We start from the raw sequence: 19,079 nt of genomic DNA, 5'->3' as shown, positions 1-19,079 counted from the left end.
CACACCAATTATTATTATTATTATTATTATTATTATTATTATTATTATTAATTTTATTTGTACGTTAAGGGGTGATATGATAGCCATGTTCAAATATATAAAAGGATGTCACATAGAGGAGGGAGAAAGGTTGCGGACACGGAGCAATGGATCCAAACTAGAAGAAAGAAGATTCCACCTAAACATTAGGAAGAACTTCCTGACAGTAAGAGCTGTCTGACAGTGGTATTTGGTGCCAAGGAGTGTGGTGGAGTCTCCTACTTTGGAGGTCTTTAAGCAGAGGCTTGACAACCATATGTCAGGAGTGCTCTGATGGTGTTTCCTGCTTGGCAGGGGGTTGGACTCGATGGCCCTTGTGGTCTCTTCCAACTCTAGGATTCTATGATTCTACCCTGCCCTCCCTGGCCAGAGCCAGGCTCAGGGCGGCTAACACCAGTAAAATTACAATAGGAAAAAACAAACCAATTTAAAATACAGGTTAAAATGCAATTTAAAATGCAACCTCATTTTAAAAGTAGCCCATAGATCAAAACCATAAGGGGAGGGAAACATAAGGGTCAGACTGAGTCCAAACCAAAGGCCAGGCAGAACAGCTCTGTCCTGCAGGCCCTGCGGAATGATGTCAAGTCCCGCAGGGCCCTAGTCTCTTGTGGCAGAGCGTTACACCAAGTCGGGGCCAGTACTGAAAAGGCCCTGGCCCTAGTTGAGACCCATCTAACCACCTTGCGACTTGGGACCTCCAAAATGTTGTCATTTGTGGACCTTAAGGTCCTCTGCGGGGCATATCAGGTGGTCCCGTAGGTACAAGGGTCCTAGGCCGCATAGGGCTTTAAAGGTCAAAACCAGCACCTTAAAGCTGACCCTGTACTCCACCGGGAGCCAGTGCAGTTGGTAAAGAACAGGGTGAATGTGATCCCGTGGCAAGGACCCTGTAAGGAGCTTCGCTGTGGCATTCTGCAACCGCTGGAGTTTGTGGGACAGTTTCAAGGGCAGCCCCACGTCGAGCGAATTACAGTAGTCAAGCCTGGAGGTGACAGTCGCATGGATCACTGTGGCCAAGAGGCACACTCCATTGTGTTTCGAGACAGACAAGATGTCAGCAACAACACAGCACACCCATTGCATGCTGCAAAGGTGGCCTAAGGGTGACTTCAGACCACCGTTCTTTTGCGGGGCGGATTCAAGAGCATACCAGAACTTTAGGTTTCCTCGGTTAAAATGGGCAGAACGGCTCTGTTGCCCTGACATAACAAATCCACGTTAAAAAGAAGAGGAATCGTAACTCGCTGTGCTTTGGAAAGCAATGGGAGAAACAAAAGCACCAGCAAGTGTGTGAGATGAGCGAATGACTAACGGGAAGATGAAGAAACACTCCACAAGCAAATCTGGATGAATACAGGGCGGGAAGGCCGGTGCTTGTATAACCGCCTTGTAAACAAATCAGAACAAGCGGATATAATCTAACCTCCATGCCAGATTTCTGCATAAATAGGTCATCTGGAAGAGCCCTGTCAGGGTAGACAACAGGGAGCTAGATGGACCGATTCAGTACAGTGGTACCTCGGGTTACAAGACGCTTCAGGTTACAGACTCCACTAATCCAGAAACAGTACCTCAGGTTAAGAACTTTGCTTCAAGGTCAGAACAGAAATCGTGCTCCAGCGGGGCGGCAGCAGCAGGAGGCCCCATTAGCTAAAGTGGTGCTTCAGGTTAAGAACAGCTTCAGGTTAAGAACGGACCTGCGGAACGAATTAAGTACTTAACCTGAGGTACCACTGTATAAGGCAGCTTGCAGTGCATGCTCACCCCAATACCTTTTGCCCAAATAGCCTAATAATGTCATCCTCAGCATCAGGGGTTACTTCACTCTCTCATCTTCCACTGCAGTAATAAGTCATTGTTTTGCATCCTAGAGAGGACGGACAGGTCAGGACCTGTGCGCAAAGGACAAACGGACACAGATCGGACATCCGAAATGGCAACATTTGAAAGCCAATGCAGGAAGGGGGCATTTCGGCCTCACGAAATGTTCTGCAACTGATCCACTGGGAAGACCTGAGCAAAGGTGCATCGGAGGGAAAACTGCAATGGGAAATCACTGAACTACAGTTCATCAATGCTCACCCATGTGGACAGTGCGTTTTTTTAACACGCGAAATGCGTTAATTGCCAATGCTGGGCTGTCAGCGTTAGCAACCACTGTCTTGTTCATTACTGACATGGAGACAAACAGAAGAAGACACCTTTACCCCGGTATGGCTCCCCTTTATCACATACACAGCCCAACAATGACAAAATCCACCAACAGCATACTAATCAATAAGGCTAACCTGATCCAAAACACCCACCCACCTCACTCACACACGAAAACAAAGATCACCACAGCCAATCACAAACAAACAACCACACCCTAGGCCAAACCCAACCTCTCTCACCACCAAAGGAACACAAGTGAACAGCACATGCAACGCTGACACCAAACCCTACATACATTAAGCAAAATAGAAATATTGCCACCAGACCCACCCATCTCCCCCCCTTCCTCCCCCAGTGTCTCAACAAATGAAACTGATTTGTAAAAATGTTACATGGAAAAAATACGAGAGACATTACACATACTTCTGTAAAACAAGAAAACCTTTAATTAAAAAACAAACAAACCAACGACCGTCTTGGGGATTTCCGCTATCAGCTGCATAGCTATCACTGTCTCCGAACGTTATTGATTTCATTTGCCTCTGATCCCACTGCGGACAATGCCCACAGCATCACAAACCTATGCGCCTATGTACCTGCCGCTCAGGATAATTCAGCATGGGTGGTGGACGGAAAGCAGACCGTAGTTCCCCAAACTTTATGCCATAATAAACTGGTTAATCTTCAAGGCGCCACAAGGCCCGGTTGGTTTTTCTAATTGGAAAATGTTTTGCAAGGTTCCTGGTGATTCCTGCACTGCGGAGGGTTGGACTAGATGGCCGGCGGTGTCTTTCCCAAGGCATTCTGTGAAATCGGCAAACAGAGACCAGAGTGGGATGAAGCTATATCCCTGGCATTAATAGTTCTAATCACGCTGCTTCTGGCTCTCTGGGAGGGAAACAAGACCGGCAATCAAAATCCCCTTCTCCCCCCAAACCCTCCTGTCTCTGCCTCCAGTGGATGACCTGACCAGTAGGAATGTAGCCCTGGCAGGGTGAAAACATTCAGATCTTTTATTACTCAGATCAGATTCATGTCAGCCTCGTTGACTAAGGGGAGTGAGCAGCGCCGCAAGTCGCCGTTTCACTCACACCTGCCACAGAGATAAATCCTTATTTGGACCAGTCATTGATACTTGACGAACGGAAAAGGATGTTGATTTTAGAGAAGAGAAACAGGAGACTCACTGCAGCGTTTTTTCAGCATTACAAATGTTTTTGAAGCACTTGACGAGAATTAATTTTCCAGAAGAAAGGATTTCCCCCCAGGGCATGTTTCGGCAGAGGTATTTCCCTCTCTCCAGTTTTTGTGCAGAATTTGGTGTGTGCAGAAAATCCCCCTGTGCCCTCAACTAAAATGTGTAGTGAAATTGTTCTACGTTAGCAGAGAGGACACAAATAGCTGTCCACTCATATGAGGAGGGTCTCCTTCTGAGATACAGTGGTACCTCGGGTTACAGACGCTTCAGGTTACAGACTCTGCTAACCCAGAAATAGTGCTTCAGGTTAAGAACTTTGCTTCAGGATGAGAACAGAAATCGCGCAGCGGCAGCAGGAGGCCCCATTAGCTAAAGTGGTGCTTCAGGTTAAGAACAGTTTCAGGTTAAGTACGGACCTCCAGAACAAATTAAGTACTTAACACGAGGTATATAGATCCCAGGCACTGAGGGGCTTTTAATCTGCAGGTGGCATTCACAAAATCATAGAATTGTAGAGTTGGAAGGAACATCTAATCCAACCGCCTGCAGTGCAGGAATTCAACTAAGTTTTACTCAGAGTTTTGCTTCAGAGAAGACCTATTGAAATCAATGGGCCTGATTTCAATGTATTTGTTAGTTTACACTTAGCGGCTGGATAAAAGTTTTCTCCCTCTCTCATAACACTAGAATTTGTGGACATTCAGGAAAGATAAAATAAAAGATAAAAAAGATAAAGATAAAAAGATTCAGGAAAGATAAAATAAACAACGTCTTCATGCAGAGCATAGTTATAACCTCTGGAACTCTCTCCCACAAGGGTCACTGATGGCCACCAACCTAAATTGTTGGTGTATATACCTGCCACTTTGTGCCGTAATAAATTGGTTAATCTTCAGGGTGCACAAAGGCTTGGCTGATTTTACTAAGAAGGCTACCCTTCTGGAAAATATTTTGCAAGGTTCATCAAAGAATTATAAAAGCAGGGGGCTGGACTAGATGACCCGTGGGGTCCCTTTCCAATTCTACGATTCCATCTCTGCAAAGGAAACGCAGGCGGAAGCCAACAGATTTTCAGAAAACAACCGCGCAGAGCATTTAAAAACTCCCAGGAAACCTTCAAAGAAAGTGCAGGGCTTTTTCTGCGAAGAATGCAAAATAATAATAATATATTATTATTATTATTATTTATACCCTGCCCATCTGGCTGGGTTTCCCCAGCCACTCTGGGCGGCTTCCAATAAAAAATTAAGTGCAAGTGTTCTGCAAAGCGGTCTGCCACCTTCCCTGCTACATGCAGCCTTGTTTGCAAAGAAGAAGAAAAAGACGAAGAAATCCTGCAAGTTGAAAGCTCTGCTTTTCATCTACCCAACCCCAGCACTGAGGGTTCCAGAGCTTCCTGCCATAAAACCACAATCTGAGAGAACAAACAAGTCAAAACCAGGGCAAAGATCCTCTCACACCATGCCATGTGTCTTGATTATCCAAAAGCGAGTCTATCCAGAAACTTCAATTACCCCCATTAAAATCAGGGTGAAGAGGGGACCCAGGATGCACCCAGGATGGTGGGTGCAAGCTTAAAGTCTAGGCAGCGGGGAAGAAGCAATCAAGATTGCCGCAGGCGAAGCACCCTTCGTCTTAACCAAAAAAGATCCACAACAGCAACCCATCAAAGAGTTACGTTCCTCTGTGAATTTAGAACAACAGTCCGAATCACCATACTAATTTGCAGATTCATAATTTCTGTGCGTATACTACTTTATTTGTCTCCATCTCACTACATTATTATTTATTCAATTTATATACTGCTCTTTATCAAAAGATTCCAGGGCTGATTAAAAACACAATACAGAACATCAATGATGAAAACATATTATGTTACATTGAGCATGAATTAGGACATCAATCTGTTGTCACTTTAGGGAACATTTGCAATTTGGCTTGTGCTTTCTTTTCTACGACTAGGCAAGACTTCCTGGCGATTTAGTTGAGATTCCTGCATCGCAGAGGGTTGCACCCTCAAGATCCCTTCCAAATCTAGGATCCTATGATGCCTGTTTGCTGAGCTTCTTGTAGTATCGGCAATGCTGTAGAAATGAATGAAAACCACTTAGCTCATGCCTAGGGAAACTCTTTTCAATCATTACTCCACATATTCCAACCTCCCAGCATCCAAACTGTGCCCTGGGTTATGTGTCAGGGGAAGCATCCAGGATCCAAATTTATTCAATAAACAGCGAAATCCTTTGCACATTTGCTTGGAAGTTAAGGCTTTCCTCCTCCATCGCTGCTTAACCTCTGCCATTTTTTAAAAGTTGTCTGTTTCCCTCTCTCACTGCCTCACCACCTTTGCTTTACTCAAACCTTTCCCTCTTCCATTCCTCAGCTGCCTTATGCATGAGAGACAAGGTAAAGGTAAAGGGACCCCTGACCTCAGGTCCAGTCGTGACTGACTCTGGAGTTGCGGCGTTCATCTCGATTTATTGGCCGAGGGAGCCGGCGTACAGCTTCCGGGTCATGTGGCCAGCATGACTAAGCCGCTTCTGGTGAACCAGAGCAGCGCAAGGAAACGCCGTTTACCTTCCCGCCAGAGTGGTACCTGTTTATCTACTTGCACTTTGACGTGCTTTCGAACTGCTAGGTTGGCAGGAGCAGGGACCGAGCAACGGGAGCTCACCCCATTGTGGGGATTCGAACCGCCGACCTTCTGATCGGCAAGCCCTAGGCTCTGTGGTTTAACCCACAGTGCCACCCGTGTCTACTCCCAGGTAAATTCAGTTTTAGAATTCCGACGCAGCCGTATCTCTTGTCCTGCCGAGTGTCCCTCTACCTGCCGTAACAAATAACAAAACAGGCTTATGGGAACAGATGTGCATGCAGAAACAGAACCCCCCCTGCTAATTTTACCTGTATTAATAGCACAGTTATTAATAACTCCAGTTCTTATACTTGGCTGTTTTGCAGACCTGGCTTAGCCAGAGGTGGCCGAGTCCCAAAAGAAATCTGAAATAGTGCCCTTGTAGTTTCTTTCACATGTGGTGGTCATGTGATAAGGTAAAAACATATTGGGAAAACATAGATAATGAATTAAAGAAGATATTTAGATATACGTTATTGAAAAAGCCAGAGGCATTCTTGTTGGGAATGGTAGGAGAAGACATTATTAAGAATGACCAAAAATTGTTCTTATATGCAACAAAGGGACCCTCTAACCATTAGGGACCCCGGACCAAACGACCCCAGACTTAAAGGTAAAGGGTAAAGGGACCCCTGACCATTAGGTCCAGTCGTGGCTGACTCTGGGGTTGCGGCGCTCAGCTCGCTTTATTGGCCGAGGGAGCCAGCATACAGTTTCCGGGTCATGTGGCCAGCATGACTAAGCCGCTTCTGGCGAACCAGAGCAGCGCACGGAAACGCCGTTTACCTTCCCAACCGAGTGGTACCTGTTTATCTACTTGCACTTTGAGGTGCTTTCGAACTGCTAGGTTGGCAGGAGGAGGGACTGAGCAATAGGAGCTCACCCCGTCGCGGGGATTCGAACCGCCAACCTTTTGATCGGCAAGTCCTAGGCTCTGTGGTTTAACCCACAGCACCACCCGAGTCCCTCTGAGCTTAGTGGCACAACAAACCCTGAAACAGATCTACCTGCAATTCAACCCTCCCTTCTTCCCTTGCCCACCAGAAGCCAGCCTCTCCCAAGCCCCTTAATTCTGCCGCTCACGGTGCGTTCCTGGGATGGCAGGAGCGTTTGAAAAGCTGGCTGAGAGAAAGCAGGGGGAAAGAAGGAAGAAATGCAAGTCACTTCCAACACCCACCCACGATTATCAAGGGCAGAGGTAAGCTGTGTTTGCCGTGGCAGGGAGCCCAGCATTCTTCCGCAACACCTGCGGACTCCCCTTCGGATGGCTCAATGTTGCCGCGCTGGCAGTCAAAAGTGACGAGGCAAAAAAATCTGGATTTGTCTAGGAAGGGGAGTCGAGAGCGCTGCGGAATATCTCAGCTGGTAGAACACGAGGCTTTTGATCTTAGGGTGGTAGGTTTCCGAGCACAATTCAAAGTGTTGGTGCTGACCTTTAAAGCCCTAAACGGCCTCGGTCCAGTATATCTGAAGGAGCGTCTCCACCCCCATCGTTCTGCCCAGACACTGAGGTCCAGCTCCGAGGGCCTTCTGGCAGTTTCCTCACTGCGAGAAGTGAGGTTACAAGGAATCAGGCAGAGGGCCTTCTCGGTAGTGGCGCCTTCCCTGTGGAACACCCTCCCACCAGATGTCAAAGAGAACAACAACTACCAGGCTTTTAGAAGACATCTGAAGGCAGCCCTGTTTTGGGAAGCTTTTAATGTTTGATGTATTATAGTATTTTAATATTCTTTTGGAAGCCGCCCAGAGTGGCTGGGGAAGCCCAGCCAGATGGGCGGGGTATAAATAATAATAATAATAATAATAATAATAATAATAATAATAATAATAATAATAATAATAATTATTATTATTATTATTATTATTATTATTATTATTATTATTATAGGTTTGAGCCCCAAGTTGGGCAGAGGATTCCTGAACTGGGTCCCTTCCAACTCTAGAATTCTATTATTTATTATTCTATGACAGTAGCACCAATTGTGGGGGCTTTGTGATCTTTATGCCTTCTTCTCTCTTTCTCTCTCTTTCTCTCTTTCTCCAAAGGATGGGATAGCAATTTGACTCCTTTCACATTCAAAGATGAGCCAACCGAAACCACACTCAAACTGAAACACAAGTTGGTCTTCATGTCAGGCCACTTTCACACCACGCATAAAAGCACTGTGAACAGTCATGACTCTCCATCCCCCCCAAAAAAGAATTATGGGAGTTGTAGTTTGCTAAGGGTGCTGAGAAGTGTAAGGAGGCCCCCTATCTTACCCCGAGCTACAATTCCCAAAACTCCCTGGGTAAGGGGGCCTGTCTGTTAAACCACTCCGGGACTGTGCCAGCTGCAGCTTTTGGGAGTTGTAGCGCAGAACACATGGAAGATAGGCAAAATCTGCCGTAGGCTTGGCGAGTAATCCAAGTCCAGCACTCCAGCTACTCCCATCGCAAGGACGGATTATTCCTTGCTAGGGAGGATCTGGGTCTGCTCTCCCCTGGCAGAACAGATTATCACTGGGGGGGGGGGCGGTGCAGAAATTGGAGAGCGAGGGAGCAGCGCTCTGTTTCCTCCCTCAATCATAGCACACACATCCATAGCAGTTCCTTTGCCCTACTGAATTTTATTTGCAACTTTCAGTTCCGTATGCCTGAACGTCGGCTGCTGGGCAGCAACTGCTTCTGGGCTCAGGAATATAGGAAGCGGACTTAAACCAGCAATTTCCTAACTTTTTCTAGCCGCCACCCGCTTGGTTCCATAAACCCGTCCCCAGTGCCCCCCTATCCTGTAAAAAGCTCAGAGCCCAGAGATCTGCACTGGTTACCAATCTGCTCCCAGGCAAAGTTCAAGGTGTTTGGCGTCGGATTTAGGGCGATCCAGGGAATTCCAGCTGCACAACGCACTTTGGAACTCACTTCCGATTGAGACCAAGCAGGTGCCTTCACTGTACTCTGATCAGGGCCGGCTAAAAGCATTCTTGTTGAGACAAGCTGACCCAGACGGTTAGGATTAAAGTTTCAGAGAAGACAGTAACATCAAGAAAAATTCATGACCCTACTTTGAAACATACAAAGTAGGGTCATGAATTTTTCTTGATGTTACTGTCTTCTCATAAACTGCTTTGAGGCTTTTATGCAATCAAGTGGTGTGTAAATTTTATGCGATAAATAAATAAAATTAAAAGCACCATTCAGACTAGCGGTTCCACAGCCCACTAAGGAAGAGAACACAGTAAAATTCAAAAAGGACCAGTTAATTCGAAATCCAGTTAAAACTATTTCGTTTAATTAATTCAAAGAAATGGGTGGACTTTAGCCAGAGATGCCAGGTTTTCAAAGGTAAAAAAAGGTAAAGGACCCCTGGATGGTTAAGTCCAGTCAAAGGTGACTATGGGGTTGCACGCTCATTTTGCTTTATTGGCTGAGGGAGCCAGCGTACAGCTTCCGGGTCATGTGGCCAGCATGACTAATCCGCTTCTGGCGAACCAGAACAGCACATGGAAACATCGTTTACCTTCCCACTGGAGCGGTACCTATTTATCTACTTGCACAAGCATGCTTTCAAACTGCTAGGCTGGCAGGAGCTGGGACCGAACAATGGGAGCTCACCCGTCGTGGGGATTCGAACCGCCAACCTTCTGATCGGAAAGCCCTAGCCTCTGTGGTTTAGACCACAGCACCACCCGTGTCCTTCATCCAGGAGGTGGTACCTTATACCAAACATCAGAAGATTTGGTCTGCCTTGCTCCATACTGCCAACAAGGGCTGGCAGCAGCTCTCCAAGGGTTTCAGGAAGGGGGTCTTTTCCAGCCCGGGCTGCAGACACCCACAATTGAGCCTGGGAAGTTTTGCATGCAAAGAATGTGCTTAATCACTGCCTGAGCTATCGCCCTTCCTGCAAGACTCCCCAAAGACATCTGCCTGGCCACCGTGGGAACAAGCTCTCTCATGCTGAAGAATTCTCTTGCAAGCAGCTGGAAGTGCATGTTCACAGGTGCCAGAACTTCAGTCAACAAAGCAGCCACATTGGAAAGCCTTCTGATTAGCTGCCGCCAAGGTCATTTGTGGCATGCAAAGCACAACACAGCGAGAAGGCAGGGTTGAAGGTGTTCACACAACAGCTTTGCGGTGACTTCTCCTGCTTGGGTGCTCCTAGCAGCAGCAGCAGAGAGCCTCCAGGTGTGTTTTCTTGACAGGTCAGGCGAGAGCTGCATGCAAACCGAGCCAAATGGTCCAGAGCAGCCAATGGCACCTTAAACCTAAGTTGCGGTCGCCACCATGGAAATGTTTAGGTGCTGTTTTTTGTTTTGCAATGGAATTCATCATTATTGCTGTTCATTTCATTTCTATAGTGCTTTGTATTGTAAAGAACAAATCTTAAATCTGTTTAAAGGTAAAGGTAAAGGGACCCCTGACCATTAGGTCCAGTTGTGGCCAACTCTGGGGTTGCAGCGCTCATCTCGCTTTATTGGCTGAGGGAGCCAGCGTACAGCTTCCGGGTCATGTGGCCAGCATGACTAAGCCGCTTCTGGCGAACCAGAGCAGCACACAGAACCGCCAGAAGGCCCTCGGAGCTGGACCTCAGTGTCCGGGCAGAACGATGGAGGTGGAGACGCTCCTTCAGGTATACTGGGCCGAGGCCGTTTAGGGCTTTAAAGGTCAGCACCAACACTTTGAATTGTGCTCGGAAACGTACTGGGAGCCAATGCAGATCTCTCAGGACCAGTGTTATGTGGCCTCAGCGGCCGCTTCCAGTCACCAGTCTAGCTACTGCACTCTGGATTAGTTGTAGTTTCCGGGTCACCTTCAAAGGTAGCCCCACGTAGAGTGCATTGCAGTAGTCCAAGCGAAAGATAACCAGAGCAAGCACCACTCTGGCGAGACAGTCTGCGGGCAGGTAGGGTCTCAGCCTGCGTACCAAGTGGAGCTGGTAGACAACTGCCCTGGACACAGAACTGACCTGCGCCTCCATGGACAGCTGTGAGGAGGAAGAGGAGGTGTCAGAAGCTGAAGAGGTAACAGGGCTTAATGAGCTGGGAGAGTGTGTGGCAGAGAGACGGGAGAGAAGCTGAAGCAGGAGAGGAGAGAGGCCAAGAGGCAGAGAGGAGTCTGACTGGTGAAGAGTCACAGGTGTGTCCCCCTCTTGTTGCAACAAGCTGCCCTCCACCCAGGTCTCCCAGAACCAGAAGAGGCATGGAAAGGGCGGAGGAGAGGTTGGCTGCATGCAGGCAAGGTCTCCGATTGCTCAAGGAAAACACTGGAGAGGAGGGGACTTAGACGGCTGTGGGCTGTCTGATCCATGGGGGCAAGACCTACCAGCTCATTAGACCTGACACCCCGCCAAGTCTTTGCGGATCCTGTTCTTGCAAATGAAGAGTTAACACCAACTTGAACGGTGTGATTTACTGCCGGCTCGCTCCTCACAGAGGCTCACTGTGCAAAGGTAAAAGGTGCATTTTTCGCTCGGCCCACTTTGGCCTCCGGTCCTGCCCAGTACAGTGGTACCTCAGGTTACATACGCTTCAGGTTACATACACTTCAGGTTACATACGCTTCAGGTTACAGACTCCGCTAACCCAGAAATAGTGCTTCAGGTTAAGAACTTTGCTTCAGGATGAGAACAGAAATCATGCTCCAGCGGCGCGGCATCAGCAGGAGGCCCCATTAGCTAAAGTGGTGCTTCAGGTTAAGAACAGTTTCAGGTTAAGAACGGACCTCCGGAACGAATTAATTACTTAACCCGAGGTACCACTGTACTGGCATGCGGTCCTCAGAAGACAATCTGGAGCTAAAAAGGACTCCTCAACCCTGCAGTGTGGGGAGAGGCGCAGGGTTAGGCCCCGGTGCCTTTTCTGCCACGCTGAGCACATACTTTGCATGCCAAGCTCAGGAAAGGTCAACCTGCCAGGAATGTGGCTTTTCCGCCCACCTTTGTTTCAGCCCAAAATTTTGTACGAGCTGCCACCTCGGCGGCTACGAAGCCATTCACCTTGCAAAAAAAAAAAACGATAAAGAAAAGAATAAAACATGCTGATTCACTGCAATGCCAGTGGGCAGAATTTCACAAGCAACAGGCGTCACACCCCTCTGTTTGCCTTGCCGGGATGGAAAGGGCACAGGCAGGTGAAAGGCAGTAGGAGGGAGGGAGCGCTTAACCCTTTGCCCACCGGCTCCTTCTCCCCAGCAGCCTCCCTGGCTGCTTTCCCTCTTCCCCCAAGCTGCCTCTTAAGACTGGAAATAAGCAAGGGAGGAGGTTGTCAGGATGGAGAGAGAAGCAGAAGGTGGGAATGCATAAGAACCATCTTTCTCACCTGCAGAAACCCCCCTGCAGTTGCCCTCAAAGTTACAGTTAACAAGGAAACGCTTTTTTGCTGAAAAGTGAGATACAGCTCCGTCCAAAAATAGTTGTGTAAACTGAACAGAACGGCTGCTTCCCTCGTCATCAGAAGGCATAAAGCAGAGAGGATAGTGTTTGCTGCACAGGGTAAAACATTTTTGAAACGCTGACACAGCGAAACAATTGGTGAATTTGTCAGTGTTGGGTTTTCTCAGTCCCGCCCCTCCCCATCGAAAGTTCAGTTCTCTACATCAATTTGCGATTCATCAGCATTTTCTCCTAATATACTCGTGTTTGAATATAACTTCACCTAATACAGACATCTTTTTTTGCAAGGAAAGATCCCTGATATAATGCATGCTTTTAAATGTTGACAAGCTGGAAGCAGTGGCAGAGGAAGCCATGCGGGTGCATGGCGGTGCGCCCTGGGTCGGGGCGAGCCGCCCATAGGGGCAAGGTGCACCGTGGGGCCTCCAGAGCCTGCCTGCCTCCTCCCACTCAGCTGCCCTACAGCTGGGGGGAGGCAGGGGGTGGACCGTCTGGGCAGTGCAGAGCCTGTGCGCGCCCAAGCCACCGTGTCTCTCCCAGGAGAGACGCATGGCTCGGGCGCACTTCAGGCCCTGCGGTGAGTGCGGCCCGGCATTTTGCCACCCCCCTCAGTGGTGACACCCGGGGTGGCCCGCACCCAATGCAACCCCCTTCCTCCACCCCTGGCTGGAAGGTGTGCAGATGAGGGCAACCAAGATGATCAAGGGTCTGGAGACCATGCCTTATGAGGAACGGTCGAAGCAGCTGAGTATGTTTAGCCTGGAAAAGAGGAGACTGAGATGTGATAGCCATCTTCAAATATCTCATGGGTTGGCACATGGAAGACGGAACGAACTTCTTTTCTGCTGTTCTGAAGGGGAACTCAAACCAATGCATTCACACTACAAGAAAGGACATCAGGAAGAACTTTCTGACAGTACGAGCTGTTTTGACAGTGGAAAGGTCCCTCAGGAAGTTGTGGACTCTCCTTCCTTACAGGTTTTTAAGCAGAGGTCTGGCGGCCATCTGTCAAAGATGCTTCATCTGCGACTCCTGTGTTGCTGGGGGTTGGACTAGATGACCCTCAGGGTCCCTTCCAACTCTACAACTCTATGATTCCAAATGTTGCTTTCGTGATACATACATTTTTAGGCACGCTTTACCGCAGTATATACCTTTTTGCTTGTTTCTCATTCCAGTGGTACCTCGGGTTAAGAACTTAATTCGTTCTGGAGGTCCGTTCTTAACCTGAAACTGTTCTTAACCTGAGGTACCACTTTAGCTAATGGGGCCTCCTGCCGCCGCCGTGCGATTTCTGTTCTCATCCTGAAGCAAAGTTCTTAACCCGAGGTACTGTTTCTGGGTTAGCAGAGTCTGTAACCTGAGGCGTCTGTAACCTGAGGTACCACTGTACTCGTCCGGAGAAATGCGTTGGGGGGAAAAAATTCAGAGAAATTTGAATGTTGAAGAATGGCGGTGCTTTGTCCCACATGCTGCTTTAGAAAGCGTGAGTCAGGTGGGCTCACCTTTAAATGGTATTTCTCCCCCATCTCTAGGGGAGAGGGGAAAAACACTCAAGCATCAGATTCCACTTTTGTAGGGCAGGGTGTGGGCCTAATTTCAAGCCTGGCTTTGAGCGGGTCATGCCTGCACTTCTTCCGCAATTCCTTCTTTCCCGCCACTGCCTCCTGCCCACGCAACTGCCTCTTTGCTTCTCCCCGCTTGCAATTAACGTGCCCTGGAGTATTCGCTATGTCCTTGGACAAAAGCCCTGACTGTGTGGGCCAGAGATGGAGACGGCTGGCGGGCGCCTCTCTCTGCCCCAGCTCCACCAATGCCCTCTGGCCTGCTCCTCCCTTGGCCACGCCAATCCTGGAACTCCCACAAGCAGCCACGGCTGCCAATTGTGGCAAAGTTGCCGAGCGTTGGCTGATGTGATCAATTATCTACCAAGGGATTAGGGTGGGACGAGCCACTTCAGAGCCGGAGTCTCGTGGAATGCCAGGTCTTTGCCAAGCAGGAAGAGGAAGTCCTGAATCCTGGCAGCTATATGCTGTGGAAATCTACTAGGAAAAGAAAGAACCCATCGCTCCTCCCTCGGCCCCTTCCAACTCTACAATTCTATGGTTCTATGACTTCCGACGGGACGCGGGTGGCCCTGTGGTCTAAACCACTGAGCCTCTTGGGCTTGCCGATCAGAAGGTCGGCGGTTCGAATCCCCACAACGGACTGAGCTCCCGTTGCTCGGTCCCAGCTTCTGCCAACCTAGCAGTTCAAAAGCACACCAGTGCAAGTAGATAAATAGGTACTACTCCGGCGGGGAGGTAAACGGCGTTTCTGTGTGCTGCTCTGGTTCGCCAGAAGCAGCTTAGTCATGCTGGCCACATGACCTGGAAAAACTGTATGCGGACAAATGTCAGCTCCCTTGGCCAGTAAAGTGAGAGGAACGTCACAACCCCAGAGTCATTCGCGACTGGACTTAACTGTCGGGGTCCTTTACTTTTATGACTTCCAACATGCGCACTGAGGGGAATATATGGTAAAGTGGCTCATAAATGTCTTACCGTGCTACCTCGGGTTACAGACAGACACTTCAGGTTACAGATGCTTCAGCTTACAGACTCCGCTAACCCAGAAATAGTACCTTGGGTTAAGAACATTGCTTCAGGATGAGAACAGAAATTAGCTAAAGTGGTACCTCAGGTTAAGGACAGTTTCAGGTTAAGAACGGACCTCCGGAACGAATTAAGTTCTTAACCTGAGGTACCACTGTACAACAGATCCAAAGCAACTCCTGGAATCTGTAAAAATATCAGGATTTAGACCTATTCTAACAGTACATGTGAAAAGGATCTAGGGGTTTTGGTGTACCACACGCTTAACAGGAGTCAACCGGGTGATGCAGCAGCAGCAGCAGCAAAAAACAACACTAATGCTATTCTAGGCTGCATCAACGGAAGTCTAGTGTACAAATCAGGGGAAGTAATAGCACTACTCTGTTCTGCCAATTCTGAGCAACAAAATTAGGAAGGATGTTGACAAGCTTGGAGGGTGTGCAGAGGAGGGCAGCCAAGGTGATCCAGGGTCTGGAAACCAAGCCTGATGAGGAACAGTTGAAGGAGTTGGGGATGTTTAGCCTGGAGAAAAGGAGGCTGAGAGGAAATAAGATAACCATCTTCAAATATCTCAAGGGTTGTCACATGGAGGATGGAGCAAGCTTGTTTCCTCTTGCTCTGGAGAGTAGGACCCGAACCCGTGGCTTCAAGTTACAAGCAAAGGAGATTCAGACTAAACATTCAGAAAAACTTTCTGACAGTAAGAGCTGCTGGACAGTGGAACTGTCTCCCTTGGGAGGTTGTGGACTCTCCTCCCTTGCAGGTTTTTAAGCAGAGGTTGCGTGGCCATCTGTCATGGATGCTTTAGCAGGTGTGGCCTGACCAAGGCAGATGTATTCACACAAGATCTGGAGAACCTCAAGTTCTGCACACCTGCAGGAGGAAATCTTACACTGATCCCTGGTTACCTGGAAGTAAGCCCCATTGCATTTGACGAGGCTTGCTTTTGAGTAGTTACGTAAAGAGATGCACCGTTAGAATCGTAGAACTGCATAGTTGTAAGGGACCACGAAAATCATCTAGTTTAACCCCCTCGTCGAAGAATTGATGCTTTTGAATTCTGGTGCTGGAGGAGACTCTTGAGAGTCCCATGGACTGCAAGAAGATCAAACCTATCCATTCTGAAGGAAATCAGCCCCGAGTGCTCACTGGAAGGACAGATTGTGAAGCTGAGGTTCCAAGACTTTGGCCACCTCATGAGAAGAGAAGACTCCCTGGAAAAGACCCTGATGTTGGGAAAGATGGAGGGCACAAGGAGAAGGGGACGAGATGGTTGGACAGTGTTCTCAAAGCTACCAACATGAGTCTGACCAAACTGCGGGAGGCAGTGGAAGACAGGAGTGCCTGGAGTGCTCTGGTCCATGGGGTCACGAAGAGTCGGACACAACTAAACAACTAAACAACAACAAGAATGCAGGAATCTTCTGCCCAACGTGGAGCTCAAACTCACAACCCTGAGATTAAGTCTCATGGTATCTTTGCTCCTCATCCTTCTTTGTTTTGTTTCTCTTCTCATTTTAAATTGAGCTCTGCAGCCGTGAGACCTGCAAACAGTCCCATCTATCCACCATGTAAACCGAAGCCACGTTTTCTAGTACGAATGTTCACGTTGCACCCATGTGCTCAGGAGGCTGCAAGTTCTGACCCCCTCCCCAGTGCAAAGGAAATTTCATATCCCCCACGAAATGAGTGCAACAAGCAATTAGCCACAACATGCCTCATTAACTCCAATGAAACTACAGAACAACTTCCGCTCTGCCGTGCCCTTCGGATATATAGCTAGCCTTTCTGAACGTATGTTATTTGCGGTACACAAAAGAGCAGCGATCAGCCGAGTTGAGAAGAGACAAACAAGCGGCTCTGTAATGTCTCCTAAACGAATTCCTGCAAACCTGCTGGGGCAGAACCAGAGTCAATCCTCCAGCCTCTTTCAGCCGACTGGCCAAACGGAAGAGAGGCGAGGAGACCGCACCCAAAACTAAGCTGTGGGATGAAAATCTTAGCTTCTGGCCATTTATTTAACACTCCAAAGCCCAGGAACTGATAAAAAAAAAAAAAAACACCAGCGGATGGTTATAGTAACAAGGAGCAACAAGCATGACTCTTTTTTTTAATGTGGTTTATCGGCCTAATCTTGGTCTTACGAGAAGAACACATGAACATTCCTAACGCAATTCTTCCATGCCTTCTTTTCCTGTAGCTAGCGCAGCTGAGGAATCGGTTAGGATTAATTGCCGAAAAAGCCTCTGGATAAATCGCAAGGGATGCTGCAATGATTTGGTTGGAGAACTGTTGTGCAGTATTATTATTTTTTTACATACAACTTCTAGAGGGTTTGTGTTAGGTCTGTTGCGGGGGGAAAAACCAAAGCTACAAAACTTGTCCAAACCTTTCGGTCTAAGAAACTGGTATCTATGTCATGTTGATCCCTGAAATCCTATTCATTCCAGTGACTAATTGCATCCTTCCAGGATAGACAGCAAAGTTGTGTTTGATGCTTTAAGCACAGGTTTGGGGAAACTTGGACCCTCCAGATGTTGCTGAACTGAAGCTCCCATCACTTCTGACCACTGATTCCTGCACTACGGCGGGTTGGTCTAGATGTCCCTCAGGGGTCCCTTCCAACTCTACAACTCTATGTTTCTATGGCCAGGCTTGCTGCGGCTGATGAGAATTTCAGTTCCACAGAATCTGGAGGGCCTTGGTTCCCCATACCTGCTTTAAGCACACACAACTCACATCCCTCTCTATTTCTGAAGATTCTGGAAATCTAATAAGAGACCAAAGCAAAAGGAAAGACAATGATGTCAGACTGGTTAATACAGGCTTGGTGCTTCCCCCTTCATGTACAATGGTACCTCAGGTTACATACGCTTCAGGTTACAGACTCTGCTAACCCAGAAATGGTGCTTCGGGTTAAGAAATTTGCTTCAGGATGAGAACAGAAATCGCGCAGCGGCAGCAGGAGGCCCCATTAGCTAAAGTGGTGCTTCAGGTTAAGAACAGTTTCAGGTTAAGAATGGATCTCCAGAACGAATTAAGTACTTAACCAGAGGTACCACTGTATTGCTTCCCCCACACACACTTTATCGACCAAACAAACTGCTTACCAAAAATATGATAAATATAGGCCATTTCGCAAAGCTTGAATTTTAGCGACAGGCCATTTATCAACATCTATTCTAATGCTGACTGTTTTAAACAGGGTTGTGAGGGAGATTGCAATGAATGGATTCACACAAATTTTGCCATTTGTGTTATGTGGGTGTTATGCAACATACATTTGATGCTCACATCATCTGGTTTTCCATTGGAAAAACACTGTACATTGCAAAGATTTATTGTGACACAAGGTGTGTCTGTTATTTTTAAGGGAGGGTAGCATTAAACGGCCTCGGTCCAGTATACCTGAAGGAGCATCTCCACCCCCATTGTTCTGCCCAGACACTGAGGTCCAGTTCCAAGGGCCTTCTGGCGGTTCCCTCGCTGCGAGAAGCCAAGTTACAGGGAGCCAGGCAGAGGGCCTTCTCGGTAGTGGCACCTGTCCTGTGGAACTCCCTCCCACCAGATGTCAAAGAGAAAAATAACTACCAAACTTTTAGAAGACATCTGAAGGCAGCCCTGTTTAGGGAAGCTTTTAATGTTTGGATTCTCGCAGTAAGGGAACCGCCAGAAGGCCCTCGGCGCTGGACCTCAGTGTCCAGGCAGAACGAGGGGAATGGAGATTGAAATATACTCAGAGTCGCAAAGTGATTTCATGCTCTTTATTCAGCTCATAGTGGTGAGGAGGAATGAATAAAAGTCCCCTCAAAGTATCTGCTTTATATAAATTATTTACACAATGGGCTGCACATGATTGGCTAATTCTGGAATTCTACTGTAAGCCAATCAGGTTGTGGATTCACTTATATCTGGAGCATGATTGGGTGGTTCCTGCCAACCAATCATACTGCTGCATTGTTCTAGGACCAATCAGACTGCTGCAATTTGTATCCTATTGTTCTAGGACCAATCAGACTGCTGCAGTTTGGATCCTATTCAACTCAGTACATAACAGAGATGCTCCTTCAGGTATACCGGGCCGAG

At 47.9% G+C, this 19,079-nt stretch overlaps 1 protein-coding gene across 7 annotated transcripts in view; it reads right to left on the bottom strand.

Annotated features, from left to right (window-relative positions):
• LOC308595782 (endonuclease domain-containing 1 protein-like) overlaps positions 1-19,079 on the bottom strand; it is a 157,999-nt gene that overhangs the window by 66,872 nt on the left and 72,048 nt on the right. The window contains exons 3-4 of one of the 7 annotated variants that reach the window (XR_014012114.1): positions 3,836-5,478; positions 3,026-3,626 (exon numbers count right to left, since the gene is read on the bottom strand). The exons of 5 other annotated variants lie outside the window; for them this stretch is intronic. The gene's annotated coding sequence lies outside the window, so the exon portion shown is untranslated. One more of the 7 variants, XR_014012113.1, reaches the window with a different exon arrangement.

Source organism: Podarcis bocagei, assembly GCF_964188305.1.
Source record: "Podarcis bocagei genome assembly, chromosome: 10".
NCBI classification, from domain to species: domain Eukaryota; kingdom Metazoa; phylum Chordata; class Lepidosauria; order Squamata; family Lacertidae; genus Podarcis; species Podarcis bocagei.
This window is presented reverse-complemented; position numbering and strand designations above follow the sequence as displayed.